Source organism: Cetorhinus maximus, chromosome 31 (genome assembly GCF_964194155.1).
Source record: "Cetorhinus maximus chromosome 31, sCetMax3.hap1.1, whole genome shotgun sequence".
Lineage (NCBI taxonomy): Eukaryota > Metazoa > Chordata > Chondrichthyes > Lamniformes > Cetorhinidae > Cetorhinus > Cetorhinus maximus.
Window position 1 is genome coordinate 1,479,376 of NC_135909.1, and position 6,000 is coordinate 1,485,375.

The window sequence follows — 6,000 nt, forward strand, 5'->3', positions numbered from 1 at the left end:
CATGTATATATAAAACCTACATCATATTCCTCTTTCCTTACGCAAAACCAATAAGTAATGCAAAAAAAAATCAATATAATTCAATTTAAACAACTATTTTCTAGGATCTCGGGGCTATTTTTTTGCACGAAAGTCTCAATTCTTTCCATTTTTCTTGGGTCAACTTTGTCTTCACAGAGTAAGGGCAGAAGTTAATCCAGTCAATGGGCGTCTCGCCTGCCGTCTGGAGAGTCAGTGAGAGCCCCCATCACCTCCTTTAGGGAAGGCCTAAGTGTATTAAGTGCCAGTCAGGCACTTTAGTGGGCAATCATGGGCCTTCCGGTGATCAAGGACTCTAGAGGCGGAAATGCAGCCCCTCTACAGTTGCCAGCCAATAAGAGGCTGCCAGCTCCTCAATGCCTTCAGCGCCACCGGAGGAGTGGTGGTAGCTGCCAGCAGTGCGCCCACCAGAGGTTCAGGATCAGCAAGGGATCCAGGCCACAGGTGAATGAGGGCAGGATGCAGGTCTCAAAAAGGGGTCACTGGCTGGGGGCTGGAGAGGGTACATGTGGATTAGGAGCAGGGGTAAGCCACTCGGCCCCTCGAGTCTGCTCTGCCATTCAGTAAGATCATGACTGATCTGATTGTAACCTCAACCCAACATTCCTGCCTACCCCCAATAACCTTTCACCCCTTTGTTAATCAAGAATCTAATTCTAGCTCTGCCTTAAAAATATTCAAAGACTCTGCTTCCACCACTTTTTGAGGAAGAGAGTTCCAAAGACTCACAGCCCTCTGCGAGAAAATATTTCTCCTCATCTCTTGTCTTAAATGAGTAACCTCTTATTTTTAAACAGTGACCCTAGTTCTAGATTCTCCCACAAGAGGAAACATCCTCTCCACATCCACCCTGTCAATACCCCTCCAGATCTTAAAGGTTTTAATTAAGTCACCTCTTACTCTTCTAAATTCCAGTAGATACAAGCCTAACCTGTCCAGCCTTTCCTCATAGGACAATCTGCCCATTCCTGTTATTAGTCTAGTAAACCTTCTCTGAACTACTTCTAACACATTTACATCTTTCCTTAAATAAGGAGACCAGTACTGTACACAATATTCCTGGTGTGGTCTCACCAATGCCCTGTTCTAAAACATAACCTCCCCACTTTTGTCATCAATTCCCCTCACAATAAATGATAACATTCTATTAGCTTTCCTAATTACCTGCTTTATCTGCACACTAACCTTTTGTGATTCATGCACTAGGACTCCCAGATCCCTCCGAATTTCAGAGCTCCTCAATTTCTCACCATTCAGATAATAAGTTCCTTTTTCATTCTACCTGCCAAAATGAACAATCTCGCATTTGCCCGCATTATATTCCATTTGCCAGATCTTTGCCCACTCACTTAACCTATCTATGTCGGAATAGAAGGAAGGGAGCCTGAAAGCAAACATGGGGCTGCATCTTCCGGTCGGTGAGCGGGGGGGGGGGAGGCGGGGCCCGCTCGCCAACGTGCAAAATGACACGGGGTGATGTCAGGCTTGTGTCCCGCTGTCGCCCCGTGTCATTTAGATTTTCAGTTCAGCGGGCGCGCAGCCAAGTCGGCTGCGTGCCCGCCGAACTGTCAGCGGCCACATAAGGCCTTTAAAAAAGTAATTAAGCTAATTAAAGGGCCTTCCCATCCAACCTTAAGGTTGGCGGGCAGGGGAGGAGGCCAGGCAGCCTTTAGAAAAAAACGTGAAACCTCATCCATGGGCAGGATGGGATTTCATGAGGGCTTTAACATGTTTATGAAATGTTGAAATAGAAGAAATTGACATGTCCCAGCTCATGTGACAGTGTCACATGAGGGAACAGGTCAGGAATTTTTTTCCACACTTCCACAAATTTCTAAAACTTCCAGAGATCTCCCTGAGGTGGCACTTTGCCTCAGGGAGATCTGTGCACTCTTTCGTATGTGTGCGCTAAGGGGCGCACACTCGGTTCAGGGAATTCCCCCCCACCCCGCCAGCACAGGGAGCGCACAGCGCTTCCGAGCAGACGTCACACTGGACGGGCCTTAACTGGCCCGCCCACGTAAAATGGCGGCGCACCCCCAACCGGGGGCACCGATCGGGAACCTGCCTGCCCGCGCCATCTCCCACACATCATCCCCCCCCCACCGACAGGGGAAAATGTTGCTCATGAATACCAGCAATGGTGAGATCATAATTGCTCACTTAAGGGCCTCAATTGGCTTCCAGGCAGATGCAGGAAGGCGGAGGGGTCTCCACTGGTAACCCTCCCACCTGCTTAAATGCCCCTGCCTCCAAATTCACCACGGACAAGGACATTAAATTAAATTCTGTCCTATGTGTGCTGGTACTACACTGTAGTGGAAAATCTCATCCACTAATCATACTGTGGTAAAAGAATGAGATGATTGAGAGAATGTTGGTGAACGTGCGCATATGTGACAGAAATTAGCTGGCGAAAGAGAGGTGAGAACTAGGCCCATAATCATACACGCAGCATCTGTTCTGAGCCAACAGCACTGAGATAAGGGGAGATAATGGCATAGTGGTATTGTTGCTGGACTAGTAATCCAGAGACTCACTGTAATGGTCCAGGGACCTGGGTTTAAATCCCGCCAGGGCAGATGTTGGAATCTGAATTCTATAAAACTCTGGAATTAGAAGTCTAATGATAACCATGAAACCATTGTCAATTATTGTAAAAGTGCCCTTTAGGAAAGGAAGTCTGCTGTCCTTACCTTACCCACAGCAATGAACTAGGGCAATTAGAACAAGTGCAATTAGAGATGTGCAATAAATGCTGGCCTAGCCAGAAATGCCCATATCCCATGAATGAATTAAAAAATATATGACTAAAGTCAGGCCTGTAAAGTGCAGTAAACTATTGAAAATAAGTCAAACCTGTCAAAATTTAGTTAAACCCATGGAAAGGCAGGGACAATGAGTGCCACAATTTAGTCAACTGGTGCACAAAGGATCAGGCTGGATCAGAATGGCAAAACTCAAACAATAGTCAAGGTTGTGATGAAGCTCAGTCAATCAATTATCTCCAGCTCGACCCAACCCTTCCACAGCAGCCTCCACTGACAGTTTCCAGCCCTACAGGCACACTTTGGGAAAGACAGCTCTGCTCCAAAGTGACCTCCAAAGAGAGCATCAAAATCAACCCACATAATTAATTAAACAATTAATTGAATCTGATGTGAGTTCAGATAAAATGGTTCTCATATTTGCTCCTTTCTAGAGAACACGTATTGATAGTTTCAGCTGAATCACCTGGTGATAAGGAAAAATGTACGGAATGGCACTCCTCTTGCCACTCAAGCACATCGCCAAGAGGGCAAGCAGTGACACTACAATCTCAGTGGACACATCCATGGGCTGAACTGTTCTGTTGATGGAGGCTGGGTCAATGAATATTTTTAAGGCAGAGGTAGATAGGTTCTTATAACAAGGGATTCAAAGGTAATCGGTGGGAGGGATAGGCGGAATGTTGTGCTGAGGCCTCAATCAGAATAGCCTTGACCTTATTGAATGGTGGAGCAGGCTAAAGAGGGGCTAAATGGCCTACTCCTGCTCCTCATTCATATGTTCTGGCTTCCATACTGTGAAGAATAAGACAAATGAGGGCAAGGTGCAGGGAGAAGAATTGTACAATGTATAAAATACTTAAAATTGCATTTTAACAAATAAATTGACATGGGTCATCCAGCCTTTTTCTCTTTGGGGGTTACATGGGTGCATATAGATCATGGAGCTTCAGAGTCATGTAAATTCTGAAATCACATTCCCATTAATTTGCAGGTATCACAGATTGCTGGTCCTAACAGATCCTAGGATTTATCCACCAAATGAGGCAACAGTCCTAAAAACAAACCCTCGCCACAATCCAGCAAAGGAGAAATATGAAAGTACGGTCTAAGTTCCCTGAGCTTCATGGACAAGGTTGCCAGGACTCAAGGGGTGCAGTTTGGACACTGTGGTTCGAGACCTCAGCATACCACCATATAATCTGACTTCCTGTACAGTGGATTCCTATTACTGCAAATAAAAGTGATGCGATAACAGTGTTTATAAGAGTTCCCCTCTGTGTTTAAAAGGAACCATTCTGCAAATATTCCATTCCCCTACGCGAGCAGTGTGCAGGCCACTTCCATTTTTCAGAAAATTTTAGTTTTGCCAACCACTTCTCCAGCATCTGACCACCGGGGAAGAAAATGTAAATAAACTCCACAAATCCACAAACTGGAAACTTGAGACTAGGTGCAAGCGGCAGAAATGTAAAAGGGTATTTTTAAAATGGGAAATCTATTGAATGCAATGAGAAACTAGAATGAAATGTCAAGGTTAGCAAAGTGCACAGATACACTACTGTCTCACCATGGAATGATCTGATAGGTTTGCAGACAGAATTCCCCAAGTTAGTTTCCCAGGCCACTAAGATGAGCACTTTTCCAACGAAATGGGGAACTCAGAAAGGAGAGGCAGCACTGAAGAGTGGCATAGACATGATCGCCCCACTGGTCTTCTGGGCCAGAATCTATGCATGGCAAGAAGGGTGGGTGTAAAAATTATGGAACCTATATATTAAAAGCCCTGAAAAACTAGATTTTTCTGTCCCTCACTTTCCCAGCACAAGGAGAAACAATTTCAGGCTAATTGGGGAGACGTTGGGTTAGGATCCACCCTGGCTGATTATCCAGAACTTGATATTAAGTAACAAAAGCAAAACCACAGTAGGGAAGACCAGATCCAGTCACCCTTGCAGGAAAGAGAGCCCATTGGGAGACCAGTGGAAAGGGGATCATGGCTCCCATTGTTTGTGGAGAATGGGTCTGAGTGCGTTTTGCAGGAACGGATCCGACTCTGGAACCCTGACAAAAATCACCGACGCAAAATGCACAGCAATGTACCCCCTGAACATGCTCGACCTGCACTAAGCACAGATCAACTCCCATTGCCTTGGGTGGACCGTCTCGTCGACCTGAGGAGCAAGCAATTCTATAACCCGAAATCCTTTTTCAAAGGCATTAATAAGGACGAGGGGAAAACCCGTGCCTGCAAAAATATAACAATAAACCGATCGTGCAGTGAAGCTGAAAGAAAATCGCAACGTCTCCAGGAAAACAAAACAGCATAATGAGGCATTTCATCATTCCAAGATGATGAGCACCCAGCGATTTCCCCTCATGGGTCCAAAGTACAATAATACCCTCGGTCTAAATCCTTGGGTGCAAAGCAAATCTGGACACTGGGGCATCTCGAAAACCGTAATGCATGCTCTAAATATTTATATTTTTCCAAGCGATCGAAATCTCTGGTCACCCATTGCAGCATTTAACACTCATCCAGCCCATCACTGGGGGAGGGTGGGGGTGGAATTAGCAACAAATTTTTTAACATATAATTAAATGCACCTTTCTTTTCCTTTTTGCCCCAACCCCCTTGGAGGTTGCACACATACCTTTATCCAGCACGAACAGCCTTCCTTCCCCCACCACCACCACCACACACAAAAGCTGGAGCGATTAAATTTTAAATCCACACATCTCTCGTTCCTCTCTCTGCCCTAGCTGGTTGGGGAGGTAATGTTGCAGCGATGCTGCCAGTTACGGCATCCACTCTCCCGACCCTGCCAACGAAATAATCCGGCATTAGATAATCTCGGGTGGTTAATGTGATGAGGCTTGTGCAGTTGTGCCTATAACGTATCAATGGTTTTTAGCAAGCGGTTCTCTCTCTCTCTCCCCCCTCCCCCGGCCGATGGCTGGAAATATCTGATCGCACTGGATGCTTTGCAATGCAAGGCGGAGTAATACACAGAGAATGGGGCAGACACAGACAGAGAGAGACAGACAGACAGACACACATACACACACAATGCAGTAAACTGGGACAAGGCACAGCAGCACATGGCTTGGGTTAAGGGTTCCTTCTGCATTAACACTGCATTGTGCCTCATTGATTCAAAGTAGGGCAAAAACAATGTTACTTTCAAACACA

General features: G+C 45.8%; 1 protein-coding gene across 2 annotated transcripts in view; it reads right to left on the bottom strand.

Annotated features, from left to right (window-relative positions):
* Positions 1–5,784, bottom strand: part of sptbn2 (spectrin, beta, non-erythrocytic 2) — a 297,786-nt gene extending 292,002 nt beyond the window's left edge. For both annotated transcript variants that reach the window (XM_078532661.1, XM_078532659.1), the window contains exon 1: positions 5,462–5,784. The gene's annotated coding sequence lies outside the window, so the exon portion shown is untranslated. The remainder of the gene's footprint in view (positions 1–5,461) is intronic.
* Between the last annotated feature and the right edge of the window lie 216 nt (positions 5,785–6,000).